The sequence below is a fragment of the Euprymna scolopes genome, chromosome 24, assembly GCF_053919585.1.
Source record: "Euprymna scolopes isolate OS-2025 chromosome 24, ASM5391958v1, whole genome shotgun sequence".
Classification (NCBI taxonomy): Eukaryota; Metazoa; Mollusca; class Cephalopoda; order Sepiida; family Sepiolidae; genus Euprymna; species Euprymna scolopes.
In genome coordinates, this window is record NC_136505.1 from 66,523,545 (window position 1) to 66,543,544 (window position 20,000).

Genomic DNA, 20,000 nt, shown 5'->3' on the forward strand with positions numbered 1-20,000 from the left:
AGCAATTTTTTTCCATTAAGAATTCCGCTTTTGAATATAAGCGTTGTTGCATGAAGAGGTCTCTAGTTACTAAATACTAGAAAACCGAAACATGCTCATGACTGTGTAGCAACACATTACTGCTTATGTAAAGACAAATTGAAAGTGTAACTTGCTCTACTCCTATATTGAGCATTCTTGTATTAACCTCGTTATATTTCACTGTTTACCTTACCTTTGGAAAATAGCAACCTCAAATTACACACACACACACACACACACACACACACACACACACACACACACACACACACACACACACACACATATATATGTAAACAGCATCTTACCTTTTATTCAGATACTCTATTTTCGATGAATTTCTGTAGAACATAAAGAAGACAGATGGACAAGTTTTCTCCACTTAGGGAAACTTTTCAGCAAATCGTGTGTCCTGGGAGCGCAAAGTCGTTGGTAAAAAGGGGTCGAAAAATCAATAAAGGTTATCTAATCGGTTAGGGACATTTTGAGATGTGACCATTAATAAATAAGTATACTGACAAGAAAGGAAGAGAAGAAGAGAAGAAGAACGCTTATTTGTCGTTAAAATGACAGAAATATTAAAGGCGAGGTGGACCTCGGAGACGGAAGTAGGAAAAGAAGACAACAAAGACAGCTATTCTGAAGATACGCTCACTTAAATAGCGCGTTTTGCAATGAACATGCTATTTCTAGCTTAAACATGACACATTATAAGATGCATGTATCCATCTAAAATGCCATTTAAACCAACCATCACAGAACACCGTAACTAAATCGTTTCAAACCAACGGACAGAACCTCTTATAAAGATATATGGACGCATTTAAAATACTTTATGTTTTAACGAACTCATTGTACTTGTGCCGCGCATTTTACCTGAGATGCCTAAAAGCTTTATACTATAATAGTTTCTTTTCCCTCGAACAGCAAGGATTCGAAATTCCCCCCAACTCTAGTGTCCTGCTTCCCTAACTTGTACAAACATACAGAAGTTTGAATATCACGTGATCAGACATCTCGCTCATCTCTTAACATCATCCCCAGTAAATATGGTCCCAAATAGTAACACTTCACATCTAAGGGGCAATATGCCTCGTTTGGGGCTGAATAAGATTAAAAATAATAAATAAAAAAATTAGGACAAACCGACATCAAGTTTCAAATTAAAGCATGGAAGATTGATAAATCGAAAATTCTTTCTCATAGAGATTCTGTCCTGAAGAAATCCGGTAAGTCTTAAGATAAACACTGCTTTGAAACAGCTGTAACCAAATTTAGTACTTTTTTTATGTATTCTTTATTTATAACATGAACTGAACATGATTTACATTGTCAAAGACACATACAAAACACACACACATATTAAACAACTTCTTAAGTAATATATGATATGAAGATATTCTATTACCTATTATCGAGGAATTTATTTTGAAAATGAAAAACTGTGTTCTGGAAACAGTTGTGAATAACTTAAATACGTTTGTATATATCCTTTACATGGAATATAATTTAAAAATAATTTAAACTGTCAAAGACACACACATACACACATATATAGCCATATACAACAACTTCTTACGTAATATATCTTATGTAAGATAATCTATTTTCGAGGAATTACTTTTATTAAGTTAAAACAGACATAACCTCTTTTCCAAGATTAAGTGTGCGTGCATCTAAAAATGTATTTGAAACCAATCGGACAGATCAGTTGCACAAATCGCACCTTACGAAGCTGTTTGGACGTATGTAAACGACAAAATAAAATAGTAGAAACATAAATACAAAAAAGAAGCAAACGTAAACAAATAAAACCAAGCAAACAAATATACCAACAAGTTAGTGCTGAATGTACATCCAGTAAAAACACTTAGAAATATCAAGAGACAAGATTGGAGGATTTCCTTTTTTATAAGTTGTCTAGCTTGCACAGATTATTCAAATATACGTCGGATGGTCGTAGCATTATTACCTATCATGAGAGAAAGTAGGATGAATAATGTATAACACGACCGAGCGCACACACATACATACAGACACGCACCCATAAAATGGTGGCCTTGCAAAGATTATCAGGGCGGAGTCGACATGCCACGTTCGAGTTCGGGTTAGAGCATCACTTTAACTAATATCTTTATAAAAAGAAACAGAAATATATTTATTCTTGAACATTATTCATAGGATAAACAGTTGGTTAGACGAAGCTCATAAGTTTTTTTTGTAGTGCAACTAACCTAGAAAAAGAAATTTCCCAAATAATACAAACAGTGATAACTTGTGTCGATATTCCTCGATCATTTCTCAAAAAAAAAAAAATCGGAGTTCGAAACTCAAGAAGTTCAAGAAAACTTCAAAAAAGACATTGACGATGTAAAAGAACCTTCTTATATACCACAACTTTATCCATGTGAATTTTTACTTTACCCCCTCTCTAAACGATCATCAAAATGCCTCGTTTCTCGGTCGAGCCAACCAGAGCGAGAACAATGAGAGTGTAGCCAAGTTATCATATAAGAATGTTTGCAGCACTGTTCCATAGCGAAAGACATTTTAACTTCTGCAGACAACACATTTTTCGGCAGTTATTTAGCTCTGTATCTCTCAGCTATGTATTTCTCAGTTCTGTATTTCTTAGCTATGTATTTCTAAGTTATGTATTACTGAGCTATGTATTTCTTAGCTATGTATTTCTTAGCTATGTATTTCTTAGCTATGTATTTCTTAGTTATGTATTTCTAAGCTATGTATTTATTAGTTATGTATTTCTTATCTATGTATTTCTCAGTTCTGTATTTCTTAGCTATGTATTTCTTAGCTATGTATTTAGAAGCTATGTATTTCTTAGCTACGTAGTTCTCAGTTCTGTATTTCTCAACTCTGTATTTCTCAGCTCTGTATTTCTTAGCTACGTATTTCTTAGGTATGTATTTCTTAGCTATGTATTTCTAAGCTATGTATTTCTTAGCTATATATTTCTAAGCTATGTATTACTAAGCTATGTATTACTTAGCTATGTATTTCTTAGCTGTGTATTTCTTAGCTATATATTTCTAAGCTTTGTATTTCTCAGCTATGTATTTCTCAGCTATGTATTTCTTAGCTATATATTTCGAAGCTATGTATTACTTAGCTATGTATTATTAAGCTATGTATTATTTAGCTATATATTTCTTAGCTGTGTATTTCCTAGCTGTGTATTTCTTAGATCTGTATTACTTAGCTATGTATTTCTTAGCTATGTATTTCTCAGCTATGTATTTCTTAGTAATGTATTTCTTAGCTGTGTATTTCTTAGCTGTGAATTTCTTAGCTATGTATTTCTTAGCTATGTATTTCTCAGTTCTGTATTTGTTAGCTCTGTATTTCTCAGCTATGTATTTCTTAGCAATGTATTTCTTAGTTATGTATTTCTTAGCTATATATTTCTTAGCTATGTATTACTTAGCTATGTATTCCTTAGCTATGTATTTCTCAGCTATGTATATCTTAGCTATGTATTTCTCAGCTCTGTATTTCTTAGCTATGTATTTCTTAGCTATGTATTTATTAGCTGTGTATTTCTTAGTTATATATTTCTCAGCTATGTATTTCTTAGCTCTGTATCTCCTAGCTATATATATCTCAGCTCTGTATTTCTTAACTTTATATTTCTCAGCTATGTATTTCTTAGCTATGTACTTCTCAGCTATGTATTTCTTAGTAATGTATTTCTTAGGTATGTATTTCTTAGTTATGTATTTATCAGTTATGTATTTCTCAGCTATGTATTTCTCAGCTATGTATTTCTTTGCTATGTATTTCTCAGCTATATATTTTTCAGCTATGTATTTCTCAGCTATGTATTTCTCAGCTATGTATTTCTTAGTTATGTATTTCTCAGCTATGTATTTCTAAGCTATGTATTACATAGCTATGTATTTCTAAGGTGTGTATTTCTTAGCTCTGCATTTCGTAGCTGTGTATTTCTTAGCTATGTATTTCTTAGCTATGTATTTCTCAGTTCTGTATTTGTTAGCTCTCTATTTCTCAGCTATCCATTACTTAGCTTAGTTATGTATTTCTCAGATATGTATTTCTTGGTTATGAATTTCTTAGTTATATATTCCTTAGTTATGTATTTCTCAGCTATGTATTTCTTAGCTATGTATTTCTCAGCTATGTGTTCCTCAGCTGTGTATTTCTTAGCTATGTATTTCTCAGCTTTGTATTTCTTAGCTATGTATTTCTCAGTTATGTATTTCTTAGTTATGTATTTCTTAGTTATGTATTTCTTAGCTATGTGTTTCTCAGCTATGTATTTATCAACTATGTATTTCTTAGCTATGTATTTCTCAGCTATATATTTCTTAGCTATGTATTTCTTAGCTATGTATTTCTTTGCTATGTATTTTTTAGTTACGTATTTCTCAGCTATGTATTTCTCATCTATGTATTTTTCAGCTATGTATTTCTCAGCTATGTATTTCTTAGTTATGTATTTCTCAGTTATGTATTTCTCAGCTATGTATTTCTTAGCTATGTATTTCTCAGCTATGTATTTCTTAGTTATGTATTTCTTAGCTATGTGTTTCTCAGCTATGTATTTCTTAGCTATGTATTTCTTAGCTATGTATTTCTCAGCTATGTATTTCTTAGTAATGTATTTCTTAGGTATGTATTACTAAGCTATATATTACTTAGCTATGTATTTCTTAGTTATGTATTTCTCAGCTATGTATTTCTTAGTTATGTATTTCTTAGTTATGTATTTCTTAGCTATGTATTTCTTAGTTATGTATTTCTTAGTTATGTATTTCTTAGCTATGTATTTTTTAGTTATGTATTTGTCAGCTACGTATTTCTTAGTTATGTATTTCTCAACTATGTATTTCTTAGTTATGTATTTCTTAGCTCTGTATTTCTTGTTTATGTATTTCGCAGCTATGTATTTCTCAGCTATGTATTTCTTAGTTATGTATTGGTTAGCCATGTATTTCTTTGTTATGTATTTCTCAGCTATGTATTTCTTAGATCTGTATTTCTTAGCTATGTATTTCGCAGCTATGTATTTCTTAGCTCTGTATTTCTCAGCTATGTATTTCGTAGTTATATATTTCTCAGCTATCTATTTCTCAGCGATGTATTTCTGAGCTCTGTATTTCTCAGCTATGTATTTCGTAGTTATATATTTCTCAGCTATCTATTTCTCAGCTATGTATTTCTTAGCTCTGTATTTCTCAGCTATGTATTTCGTAGTTATATATTTCTCAGCTATATATTTCTCAGCGATGTATTTCTGAGCTCTGTATTTCTCAGCTATGTATTTCTTAGCTATGTATTTTTAGCTATGTAGTTTTAGCTATGTCTTTATTAGTTATGTATTTCTAAGCTATGTATTACTTCGCTATGTATTTATAAGCTGTGTATTTCTTAGCTGTCTATTTCCCAGCTATGTATTTCTTAGCTGTGTATTTCTTAGTTATGTATTTCTTAGCTCTGTATTTTGTAGCTGTGTATTTCTTAGTTATGTATTCCTCAGCTATGTATTTCTTAGCTCTGTATTTTTCAGCTCTGTATTTCTCAGCTTTGTATTTCTGAACTCTGTATGTCTTAGCTATGTATTTCTTAGCTATGTATTTCTTAGCTATGTATTTCTTCACTATGTATTTCTCAGTTATGTATTTCTTTACTCTGTATTTCTCAGCTATGTGTTTCTCAGTTCTATATTTCTCAGCTCTGTATTTCTTTACTCTGTATTTCTTAGCAATGTATTTTTCAGCTCTGTGTGGCTTAACTCTGTATTTCTTAGCTCTGTATTTCTTAGCTCTGTATTTCTTAGCTATGTATTACTCAGCAATGTATTTCTTAACTCTGTATTTCTAAGATATGTATTACTTAGCTATGTATTTCTTAGCTATGTACTAAATTTGGCAGAACAAATTGACGATTGTTGTTATTGTTCTTTTTGTTGTTATTATTGAGCGTCATTCATTCATTTCGCATAAATCAGATGATTGTTTTTGGCATTGTTTTCCGCGATATCTTTCTAGTTAGATTTTTTTCTAGAAATGCATTGGGTACTTACAGTAGGTTGGCAACATCACTAAGTAAAATGGTTTTGTAGCCTTAGCTGGATTCGAACCTGACACGCTCAGGTTAACAGCCCATGTCATTAACCTCATCGTCACCGTCACCTGCCCTACGACGATTATAATGATGATGATGACACCCGCACAAAGAAAAAAAAAACGTTTCGTCTATTTTACGGATTTGGGTCCTGGATTTTATGCCGACATACAATAATGCTTCCTAAGATCTCTGCACTTCCCATATAATACCAACAGAGTTCTTTTTTTACAGATGGATCACAAATTATCGAGGTACAGGTATTAATCGATGACAAATTTTAAAGAGATTGCCAGTTAGATGATGATCGTCACCACAAGAGAATCGATGAATAGAATGGGCAGAATATTACGTAGGAGGTATGATTATCTAAGAGGCAACCTATAAAGTATTTGTTTGCATTAGACTTAAAGATGATCATACTGTCATTTAGGAAAAAGACTCGTGGTATTTTGTTCTACAGATGAAATGGTCTAGGAAAGAAACTTTGTTCATGGAAGTTTTGTTTTATGGTAAAGAAGAGAAAGGATAGTTTTTGTTGTGGTTGTAGCTAGACGAGTTCTTGCTGTGAATGTTTTACTTGGTGAGACCAGGGATTGGTTCTGTATGCACAATTTTTTGGAGGGGGTTATGGCATTTTCTAAATACAGAGTGCTAATGAACTTATGCAAGTTCCAATGATGTTTTCGTTTAGGTAATAACTTGCAAATTTTTCAGGTACCCTAATCAAGCAATATAGTACGGACTTGTGCACATCGTGCTTTTACTGTAGAAATGTTTTTGAAGAATGGTGAATCTGTAACTGCATCACAGAGTACTTTCCGACTTCATTACAACTTTGGACGGTATGATGCTGATCAAGAGAGAAAATCTGCTATGGGTCGAACATTTCAGAACTACAGGTTCGGCACTTAAAAGAAACTGTATTTCTTAGTTATGTATTTTGAAGACCTCAAACCACTCGAACATCAAACAGTATTCGAGCTGTAAGACTTTCTATTACTCAGTTTCTTACATGTTCAGCTCGCAAACATGCTTTGGCCTTGAGATTGTCAGATATAACAGTCAGAAGAATTCTACACATTGATATGCAGCTCCATCCATACAAGTTAATGATTGCTCAGAAAATGTACGAGCGTGACTTCAAAGATCCCATGTCAAAATGTGGGAGATATTTCTGGCGCACCATGTATATTTATCCACTGATAGTTCATTACTTACCAAAGCAAAAAAACTATTTGATGATAATGGTTACTGAGAATTTCATTTGAATGATGGAACAGAAACATGGAAGCATTGAGAACTAGGATTTATTCACAAGATAATTCGAGATAATTGTTGACATTGTCCTGGAAAATAATGTCTATGTTGTCGTTTGTAAGCAAACATTTTCGCCGTAATGTATTCGACAGTTAGGAAGTTTTCAAAAGAAACTCTGTTAATAGAAGTAACATGAATCGAAACAAAATTATAGAAGACATTGCCAAGGCTCATGCAAAGAAGGCGTGCTCACTCTATTTTGTAAGAAAATACTCACACTTGACAGTATCTCTACCATTCACCCACACATGGAATATTCGTGCAACATATGGAGTAATGTTTTAAGGAGAGTAAAAACTGAGCTGTGCGTATACGGCAGCTTCTTTTATTGTCTCCTTTAGTCCTCATACTCCATGAGTAATGTTTTCGGGTATAAATATATCGATCTGTCACTTATTGTTTGTTAGTTTTTGACTTGAAAGTAATATTTTAAAAAATATTTTAACCTCTTACATCAAGTGGCGTCTTGTCTTGTCTGGAGCGAATTTCATAAAATCTGCAGAAATATATTTATACCTAAAAATACTTTCATTTATTTTAAGCTTTACTTTAAGCATTTAACATTATCTGAAACTAATATAAATCCGTTTGAATATTTTTAATCCATAAAAAATATCGAAACTGATTTTCAGCAATCCAACCCTACCACACGCACACACACATACACACATATATGTATCAAATATATGTATATCTATCTGTATCTCTCTCTATATATGTGTATATATATACCTATATATATATATATATATATATATATATATATATATATATATATATATATATATATATCGTTATGACTAGAGGGAAAGTGTTGAGTCTGCTCGCAGCCTGCTAACAATGCACTTTATTAAATTTCTTGATGTTTAATATATATATATATATATATATATATATATATATGTGTATATATATATATGTATATATATACATTAAATATTGCGGTTGAAAGAGATTTCATGAACTTTTAAAGTTAAATATAATATTCATAGTTTGTCAAATGTTGAATTATGTCTTTTTTTTAATAAAGTTTACATCAACGCTTTTAACCATCTTCTTGAAGTCGACGGTTCAGTTCTTAAAGAGCATTTGTTCTCCACTAACTCCTGCACCGTGTTCACATTCTTTTGCTTATAACCTCATCTAAGCTTGCCACACCGCCACAAAAAACGTCACTTCCAAAGTTTTTGTCCGATTTCAGTCTTGATCTTGAAAATGAAAAACGGTGTTCTTGAAAATCTTTATTCATAACAACAATGACCTTTCCTCTCTGTAACTTGATTCCATCTGTCAACGAGCTTATAAATGTATCGCTTGTGGAATTCTTTAGGTTTTGACGTGAAATACAGATCTACCTCGTATTCAACGTCCCCCCATGATTGATTATTAGGGCTATGACAAGAGAATATTCTTATTATTGTTTTGACTCTCGAGTATATACCCGACGCAGACACAGTTAATCAATCGAGAACCATATCATTTTATATAAAAACATAAGATATTAACTGATATATACTCAAGAGTCAAAATGATAAAAAGAATATTGTCTTGTCATAGCCCTATTGATTATTCACTTTTAAAAATCTTTAGGTTTTGATGTGAACTATGAATCTTACTCATGTTCAATCCCTTCTTCTAATGTCAACCTAAGGCTATCTAAATGCCTTTGTAATTTTCAAAATAAGTGGTAATTTGAGGAAGCTAGACTAGGAGAATATGCAACACTGGGCAAGATTTCCCAACCAAATTATCCTAGGAGATTTTTGGTCAGTAGTGTCGTGTGAGGGCGAGCATTATTATGATGGAAGATAACTCCCATTCTGTTGATCTAAAAACGGCACCATCGAGTCAACGTGGGTGAGAATATTTGCAGAAAAGCATAAATTTTATTTTAATAATCTGAAAGAAAAGGTTATCAATTAATCATGTTAATAGATTGGAGTAAAAATAATATCCATAAAATAAATTACAATGGTTTTATACATCTCTTCTACAAACGGGCAAACTTTTTGCAACTGTAACGTTACCCAATACGTTGTAGCCTCAGTCACAAGAATAGGAAAGAATTTCAGCTCCTTTTCTTCTGTAACAACATCTATTTCCTCATTCTCCAGCCATGAGTGACTTCTCACTACGACTACCACGTCTCGTTACGGCTATGACGTGATTGTTCCTCTAATTTGCTTTCTCTCCTTTTTATAGTATTTTTCCTTACAGTGACGTCATTTTGCATTTCGTATGCACTTGCATATGCGCGTTCGCGCTCTGTTACACAGCAAATGCATAGAATGAATCACTTTAAGCATCATAATTAGGCAGATGTTGGTTAATATCGCTTCACTATGGTCAATAGAGGATTATAATGGTTGCCCAAGATCAAAGCTTGATGACCAATGTTTTTTTTTTTTAATAAAATGAGTAGCAAGTGCAGATTCTACCACGCAGAAGTAAATAATGTAAGCTACGTAAATCCAACTGTAAGATTCTGCTGGGGGGCGGCTACTATACTGTTGGGCTGAGTGTCAAGTGACGAATCCTTGGCTTGTACTACCCTGTCTCCCTGCAGCCGAAGCCGCTAGGAGACACATCCCATCATACATGGGGTAGTTATTTAAATGCTGCCCACCTCAGCATTATTTGGCACAAGGCCTGGAAAGTGGGAACCCCGCAGGCTCCCCTAAAAGAGGGGCACTCCTGCAATTTTAAAAATTGCCTGAGTAACCCCGTCGGCATTCCCCGGTCGGGGCGCCTCAGGCAGCAAGCAATAAACTTGCCCCACCGGAAAGCCCGGTGGGAAGGCCTGGGAGGGTCGACCTCCTAGGTATTACCCAGGCGGTGTACCTCAGTCCAACAGGTGCTGGGCCGGTTCCCGGCCCCTCACCTGTTGGGCTGAGTGTCAAGTGACGAATCCTTGACTGGTACTACCCTGTCTCCCTGTAGCCAAAGCCGGTAGGAGACACATCCCATCATAAGAGACTATAATGGGGTATTTATTTAAATGCTGCCCACATCAGCATTATTTGGCACAAGGCCTGGAAAGTGGGATACCCACAGGCTCCCCTAAAGGAGGGGCACTCCTGCAATTCTAAAAATTGCCCGAGTAACCCCGTCGGCATTCTCCGGTCGGGGCGCCTCAGGCAGCAAGCAATAAACTTGCCCCACCGGAAAGCCCGGTGGACAAGGCCTGGGAGGGTGGACCTCCTAGGTATTAACCAGGCGGTGTACCTCAGTCCAACAGGTGCTGGGCCGGTTCCCGGCCCCTCACCTGTTGGGCTGAGTGTCAAGTGACGAATCCTTGACTGGTACTACCCTGTCTCCCTGCAGCCGAAGCCGCTGGGAGACATCCCATCATAAGAGACTATAATGGGGTAGATATTTATTTGCTGCCCACCTCAGCAAAATGTGGCACAAGGCCGGAAAGTGGGAACCCCGCAGGCTCCCCTAAAGGAGGGGCACTCCTGCAATTTTAAAAATTGCCTGAGTAACCCCGTCGGCATTCCCCGGTCGGGGCGCCTCAGGCAGCAAGCAATAAACTTGCCCCACCGGAAAGCCCGGTGGCATGGCCTGGGAGGGTGGACCTCCTAGGTATTACCCAGGCGATGTACCTCAGTCCAACAGGTGCTGGGCCGGTTCCCGGCCCCTCACCTGTTGGGCTGAGTGTCAAGTGACGAATCCTTGACATGTACTACCCTGTCTCCCTGCAGCCGAAGCCGCTTGGAGACACATCCCATCATAGTGAACTATAATGGGGTATGATCCCACACAGTCGGACGATTCTATTTATAAACGATGCTGCTAAGAACTAACGAATCAAATTAATTCACGTTCTGCTACCAACTAATCAGAAACCAGAATTGCTTCATAAATATTAAACCTTTTCTGGAGCAATTTCACATGTTCTTTTTCCGGGTTTCGACACGGTAAGAATATTTTGTTCTGTGGAACTGTCTACTACAAACAAGTCACCTCCCAGGACTTGTGTGTAACAGCGAACTATCTGAAACCGTTCTGAAACCGTTCTGAAACTCAAAATGGCTTACACTTCTATATATACCAGAATATATATATATATATATATATATATATATATATATATATATATATATATATATCAGCTACGTACCAGAATATATATATATATATATATATATATACATATATATATATATATATATATAAATATATATATACCAGAATACATACATACATATATATATATATATATATATATATATATATATATATATATATATATACTTTTGTACACGAGTATATATATATAGAGTCAAGGGATGTTTTTATGTCATTAAAATAAATTTACCTCCCGAATTATTAAAATATTAAATAAAATATAAATATTTTTCGAAGTCGTTTCTGCGAGACTTGCCCGGTTTTATTTCTGGTAACTTCCGTTTAAACTACTTTCGAATTACAAGTAAAAAAAAAAAAAAAAAAAAAACTTACTCATGCAGAGAGTGATCCGTGCTGAAATAATAACGTTATTATTTAAAAAGCCATTCTTAACATGAGGAAGGGAGGGTGTTTTATACCTATTCTGTACTTTAACCTTACAATTGAATAAAAAACATATAAAACTTTGATTAAACGTGGAAATACGATTTTTAAAAAATAGCGCGGATCACTCTCTGCATTAGCATACACAAAAAAATAAAATAATCCCATATTTTAAAAATTTGAATTCATTTATGCACTTACCAATTTTTTAATTTTAAATCTCTTTATTTATGTTAAGGCTTTTCACTCATGAAACATTACGTTTTAATTGTTTACATAAAAAAGTTTGTTTTAACTTTTTCTAAACTGTTTCATTTTTATGACATGCCTCAACGTATTATAAAAACCCTAACCTCCCCATGTTAAAAAAAAAACGCCCTTCCATAAATCTCGAAAGCCGTTCTTAATATGGGGAGGTTGGGGGTGTTCATTCCGAAAGCCGTTTTAACATGGGGAAGTTAGGGTGTTTATAATATGCTGGGGCGAGTCGTAAAATTAACGAAGTTGCTATCTATTATTTATTGCAAAAATTGCTTGAAATTTATTTATTTGACAAAAAAATTTACATTTTGGTACTCCTTGGGCGTTGAGTTCCATGGCGACCAGCAGAAAAAAATAATAGCCGCTCCCTTAGTCCCCCACCCCGCACGTAACATAATTTATTTACTGACGTTGCCGTAACTAAACGATTATTTGTCACATATACAAACATTTATTTATTTATTTTGGAAAAAGTTTTACTTTTTATGAATATTAAAAGAAAAATGTGTACTCATGCAGAGAGTGATACATGTTGAAATAATAACTTTATTATTTAAAAAGCCATTCTTAACATGGGGATGGGAGGGTGTTTTGTACCTATTCTGTACATTAACCTTGTAATTGAATAAAAAAAAAACACGATTAGCATTAGCACCGAAAAATGTTACTAAACATTTATTAATAATTTCTCACTTTTACAAACATTTGATTTTAAATTTCTTTTTAAATGACGACTTTTATCGACTTTTTTTTAAATATCCCCCCCTCCCAAATGGTGTTTATTCCGAAATCCGTTGTTAACATAGAGAGGTTGTGGGTGTTTATTCTGAAAGCCGTTCTTAACATTTGTGGAAGTGGACCTAATGTAAAAAAAAAAATAAATAAATTTAAAAATAAAAACTAAATCATTTACTGATAACTTCTCACTTTTAGAAATATTTTTTAATTTACATGCGCGGATGGAGAAATTGTTGAATAGTGCGAAAACAAAATGTTTTTGTAATAAACTTCGGGATAATTTTTTGGGTAAATATTTACATTTAGGTCCACCTCCACAATTTTCTTTTTTAAATGACGACTTTTATTGATAAATAAATTTACGTCTCCGCAACTTTTATTGATAAATAAATCTAATTCTCTGCCACGGGCACTGAACTCCTCCTTTTTTTTAATAGTATTTTCGGGTGTGTATGCTGACAACAAATATCAGTTAAATTTTGCAAATAGTGGTGTTTATTTTGCAAAAGTGGTGTTTATTCCGGAAGCTGTTCTTAAGATGAGGAGGTTGGAGGGGTGATTATAAGGTGGACCTAATCTAAAAAACAACAAAAAAAAAACACGTTTTTTATGCGCACATAAGCAACTATTTTTTTATTAACTTTTGTTTTACTTTTTTATTTAAAAATTAGTACATTTCAATGAATAAAACAATAAATAATTTATCATTAATATGTGTTTTTGGTTTTGTGTTGAATGAAACTTTTTGTTTTCATTAAAACAATAATGAACCAATTTAAATCTTCCGGCATGCGTTTAAGGGTTACGAAATTATCAATAAATCGTTTAGTTACTAAGCCAACGTCAGTAAATAAAAAAATGTTACGCGCACATGCATTAGCCTTGACTAGGGGGGGGGGCTAAGGAAGCAACCATTAAATAATTATGCTGGTCGCCATGGAACTCAACGCCCAAGGAGTACCTAAAGTGGCACATGCACTTATGTTATCGTGCTATTTTTTAAAATAGTATTTTCATGTTAAATTCAAATTTTACAATATGTTTTTCTTTTATTAATTTGTTAAGTGAAAGTACAGATAACCCGGTCGGTTTCTAATGTGAGGAAAATCTAGCCCCCACCAAAAAAGGTGTACTCTAGATAATAACAAAACATTAAAATTGCCTCAGTCTCGAAAGATTTCTTCTCTACTGAACGAGGAAAAAAACGGTGAAGTGTAGTTCACCTTCGGTTTCTCTCCCCCTCTCTCTTCCTCTCTTAATATCTCTCTCTATCCATCTCTCCCTTTCCCTCTCTCAATCTATCTTTCTCTCTATATCACCCTCTCCATTTCTCTTTGAGCCCCTTTCTCTCTCTAACTCCCTCTATCTCTCTCCTTTCCTCTGTCTCATCCCTCTCTGTTTCTAACTCTCCCCCTCTCTCTGTTTATCTATCAATCCCGTTATCTCTCTCTCCTTCTCTTTCTCTATTTTCCTCTCACTTTCTCTTTTCTATCTATATATCTTCCTCTCTATCTGTCCATATCTAATCCCTCATCCTATTTTAGTCTCCTAAATTAATTATAGTGAACAAGGCATTGTCAAAACATGGATAAATCCTATTTTAGTCACCTAATTTACTGACTGTGAGAATAGAAGTTATTTGGAAATTACTGTTACCTTGAACAGCACCAGAAGTAACTGGTAAAAACTTTCTAATTAAATTGACTTTTGCAGCCATTTGGTAACAAAATGACATAGCCTTAGCCCTTGCTGCATGAGGAATACCTGTGACCTTGCTGCCAAGTAGAAAAATTATTTATTCTACTTTAAAACATTCAATTTTTCAAAAATCTCATGTTCGACATCTCCAAAACATCCAATATGGGGAAAAATATTGCAGAAATGCAAACTTATTGTTTAGGATGAATGCACAATGGTACGCAAAAAATCAGTTGAGCTCTTGGTCGATCCTTGCAAGATTTGCGTGGCAATGTCAAACCATTTGGGAATGCAGTAATATTGCTTGCAGGAGATTTCAGACAAATGTTACCTGTTATTCTTCAATCAACACCAGCAGATGAAATAAATTCTTGCCTCAAATACTCTACTTTTTTGTTCCATGTGAAGACATTAAACTTAACTCAAAATATGTATGTCCAGTTGCAGACTGTTCGATCTGCACAAAACCTTTTGCATCATTTGTGGGAAATTGGGTACGAAAAAGTGCCAGCTGATCAGAGTTAAGGGCAAAATTCTTTGACTTTTAACTTCTGTAATTTCTGTAATTTTATTTCATCAAAAACATAGTTAGTTTAAAAGTTTTTGCAGATATTCAAATTATAAGAATTCCATTTGACTGAGTGAATGAGCTATTCTTGCAGGTCAATACAAAGATGCCCATGAAATTAACGCTATTATTCAATGTAAAATTCCAAGTGAGGTAGTCAAATACAAATCCATCGACACTGTTGTGAAAGCAGATAAAGTGGTTACTTATCCAACAGCTATATTTGCCAGGGATGCCACCGCATGTATTGCAACTGAAATTTGGTGTACTAATTATCATGTTGTGAAATATAAACCAATCCAAGCTTTGCAATGGCACATAGCTTGCAGTAAAAAAAAATTAACAAACAATATCATAGAAACAACAATCTTAACAGGACCTTTCACAGATGAATATATCTTCATTCCATGCATTCCTATGATTCCACCGGATACAACATTAAACTTTAGTAAATTGCACTTTCCAATTTTATTGTCATTTGCAATAACCACCAACAAAGCACAGGGAACAATCTTTACAATTGTAGGCCTTACAGTTACACACTGACTGTTTTTTCACATGGACAATTTATGTTACGTATTCAAAAGTCAGCAAACCGGAAAATCTCTATATCAGCTAAGAAAATGGAACAATAAAAACTGTGTACCCATGCAAAATGGAAATTTAAACCTATAAGAAACATGCTTTTTCTCATTTTGGAACTTTTTCTATTGCGCCAATTTCAGCCACAGCAACGCGGGCAGGGTACAGCTAGTATATATATATATATATATATATATATATATATATATATATATATATATATACCAGAATATATATATATATATATATATATATATATATATATATATTTATTTATTTACCAGTGGTGAAAAAACCGGACTAGAGTGCTCAATGTGTAGTCAGAGCAGTATATAGGAAATTTATTACTGTGAGTCCAGAATGAGTTTACTAGAAAGGACAGTTGGAAGTAAACCGTACACCATCTGAGTCTACTAGAAAGGACAGTTGGAAGTAAACCGTACACCATCAATTTTTTTTACACAGTGGTCACCACTTATCAAGGCCCGGAAGCCACTCAGGGATAAGGGTTATTGCAAGTACATTACGTTAGTGTGGAGATTTGATGAAGTGTTTACTTAAGGGGGCGGTTCATTAAGAATTTGTTAACGTTGGACTTGAAGACATCCAAGTTGTAGTCAGGTGGGAAGCACGCAGACGGAACAGAGTTCCGCAGGCGTGCAGTTCTAAGAAAGAAGCTTTGTTCATGGAATCCACGTTTTGATTTAGGCACAGATAAAAAATGGGAGAAATTTTTCACAGTGGATTCAGCTAGATGGGTGTTTTTCGTGAAAGATTGGCGAGGGGAGACCAGAGATTGGAGTTCAGATGAGCACCTGCCATGGAAATAACGATAAAACAAGGATAGGCTCGCAACGTCTCTTCTGTGGGAGAGAGGTTGCAGGGTAGAGAAAAGGGCATCCCCCACTAAGCCACGAAGTCTATTTTGTACTCTGTCAAGGCAGGATAGGCTGTTTTTAGCAGCTCCTGCCCAGATATGGCAGCAGTATTCCATCCTTGGACGTACTTGGCTTTTATATAGATAGAGAATTGCATCTGCAGTGAGATATCTTCTGGAGCGGTAGAAGGATCCCACCATCTTTCCAGCGACCTTGACAACAGACTTGATGTACGTGTTTCATTTCAGATCAGGAGTAAATGTCAAACCCAGAAGCTTGTCAAAACACGGGGCCTCACCCAGACGAGAGCTATCCATCACAATTGATGCCAGCTGGGGATCAGAGCATTGATGATGTAAGGATAGGAGTTTGGTTTTAGCTGCATTAAAGGTAACCAGCCCCGTCTTCCCCCACTGAACCACGCGCTCGAGATCAGAGGAGAGAGAATCAGAGAGAACGTTGTCATTTACAGCCTTTGATGTATTGCTTTAGATGGTCGTGTCATCAGCATAGATGTCAACGAATGATTTAAGTATGTGTTTAGGGAGGTCATTGATGTAGATCAGGAAGAGAGTTGGGCACAGGATTGACCCCTGAGGGACTCCAGCATTAATACTGTAGGCCTCCGATGTTTGTCCATCTACCACTATTCTTATGAGCCTATCGGAGAGAAATGATTTAATGATAGAGAACACATTTCCAGTTATACCGTAGCTGGAAGTCTTGTGAAGTAGACCCTTATGCCATACCTTGTCGAAGGCCTTTGATATGTCAAGAGCAATTGTCCTAGAAAGGAAGCCTTTGTCAAGAGATTCACTAATCCTGTGAGATATAACCGTCAGCACATCTGCGGTAGATCTTGCAGAGCGGAAACCATATTGTGTGTCACTAAGAAGGTTATTCCTGCTGAGGTGGTTGACTATTTCTCTATTTAATATGGATTCCAGCAACTTACTCATAACACACAGGAGACATATTGGTCTGTACTGAGAGGAAGATGACTTATCACCTGAATTCTTAAATACAGGGCAAACTGATGAGGTCTTCCAGGGAGTCGGAAAGCACTTCTCCTTAAGGCAGTGCTTAAACAGTTTCGTAAGTATGGGAGCAAGTTCTGGTTGAAGCTTTTTTAACACTATAATTGGGATGCCATCAGGGCCAGTTGCTTTACTGGAATCAAGGTTCTTGATTAGCTTGGCCACCTCATGCACGGATATTTGTATGTTACCTAGCGTATTCTGTGTTAAAGGAGGAAATATGGGGAGTTGATGGCCTTCATCGCATAGGGTAGAATTAGCTTCAAAGTTCTTTGCAAATAGTTTGTCCTTGTCTGACGCTGACGAGATGACCTCTGGTCCATTGATAATGGTTGGGATAGAACCCACACTTCTGTTCAGGATCCTATTTGTTATTTGCCAAAATTGGTGGGAACCAAGCCGCTGATCAGCTACCTTGGATTTACCAGACTGAGCATATAGCTCTCTTGCATTTTTTATTACTCTTTTACAGTGGTTGCTGGCAGTCCTGAAAGCAGCTTTAGTCTCAGTGCATCTATTACGTTGGTAGCTATGGAAAAAGTGATTTCAACTATGACTATGCAATCTCTAAAGCTACGCACCCAGAAAACGGAGCCATAAAACTTGGCATAGTAATATTGGAACAAGAAAGAGAAAGAAGCAACCTTTGTAGAAGTCAGTGTCCCCAATGATGCCGGATTAAACAAAGCTGGGAGGGAAAAGATAACGAAATACCAAGGTCTTATGTATGACATGAAAAGAAATTGGAATCTTTAGATGATCTCCATCATGCCATTAATTATAGGAGCAACTCGACACATGAAAAATAATTTCAAAAACTACCTGGCAAATATACCTGGTGAACCAAGTGCAAGAGAGATTCAAACAATTGTCCTTAAAGAGACAGTAAGAATCTTAAAAATATCTCTCGGATGGAATATCTGAGTTAAAGGATGAACGTTTCGTATCCAGCAGGATGCTTCCTCCCCAGCTTAAACAAACTGATATGAAAATTAATAAAAATAAGAAAAGTTAAATCAATATTTCATCGGAGGCGATTTTAAATCTGCCTGCTGGTAGTTAAATCCCCCGAACGACATCGAGGTGATCCACTATAACCCACTGGCTAACCATATGCTGGGTGAACGCATTTATCTTAATTATTGATGAGAATCCAACCTGCGGCGCCATTGATTGTTCTCGGCGTTCACTAATAGGAAGCCATATTGTTTATGCTAGAGTTGTAATGCCGTTATTTACAGCGAATATACCTTGAAGACAATTTTAACTTTTGAAACACAACCTTCTCTTTATTTAAACGTTTTAAAACGTGTAATTGAAATAAGACCTTTTGAGGTGATACGGCGTTTTCCGGGATTAAAATTCCAGATATTTATATAATAACATGCTTAGGCATTTCATGTTCGTACGCATTTTATTCCCTAATGGATATTTATGCGTTAATGTGTACATTAATTATCACGACAAATCGTCTCCCAAAACCATTTGACAACGCTATCTCCCTATAAATAGTTAAATTAAAACATTGACAATTTTATAAGATCGCAGAAAATAAATAAAAAAAAACTTAAATAAATGATAAGTTATAAATACACGAAACAGAAATGACTAAAATACAAAAATAAACACACACACACACACACACACACACACACACACACACACACACACACACACACACACACACACACACACACACACACACACACACACACACATATATATATTGAATATGAATGGAGGAGTTAAACGGAGAGAATAAAATCAATTCTTTAAAGGAAGTCTTATTGGGATAATGCAAAACTCAACAAATTAAACAATTTGGAGCTAATATAGAAATCAATAAAGAAAGAAAATGATATAATAATATATACTAATATATATATATATATATACATACTAATATATATATATATATATAGATTTATTCATTTATTCAATAAGGGTGATGCATCAATTAGGCGTGTAGGATAAGTGAGAACTCTTTATACCATGGTATTTCTAAGCCTAATGCTTCTCATCAAAAGAGCATAGAAGATTCTAGGTAACATAATAAGGATGCGACGGCTAGCGATAATTACATTAGGAGCGAAATAAAATATTGAGGCTTTTGGGAGGAACGAAATTGATATCTGTGATATAGGAGGAGTGTAGTTTTATTATATAATACAGGTAGGTTTATAGCATATAGGTCATAGTGGATTTAATATATGAGTACAATATGTGTGATTATAGGGTAAATTAATTGAAAGAAGATGCTTATTTAATAGTATGTGT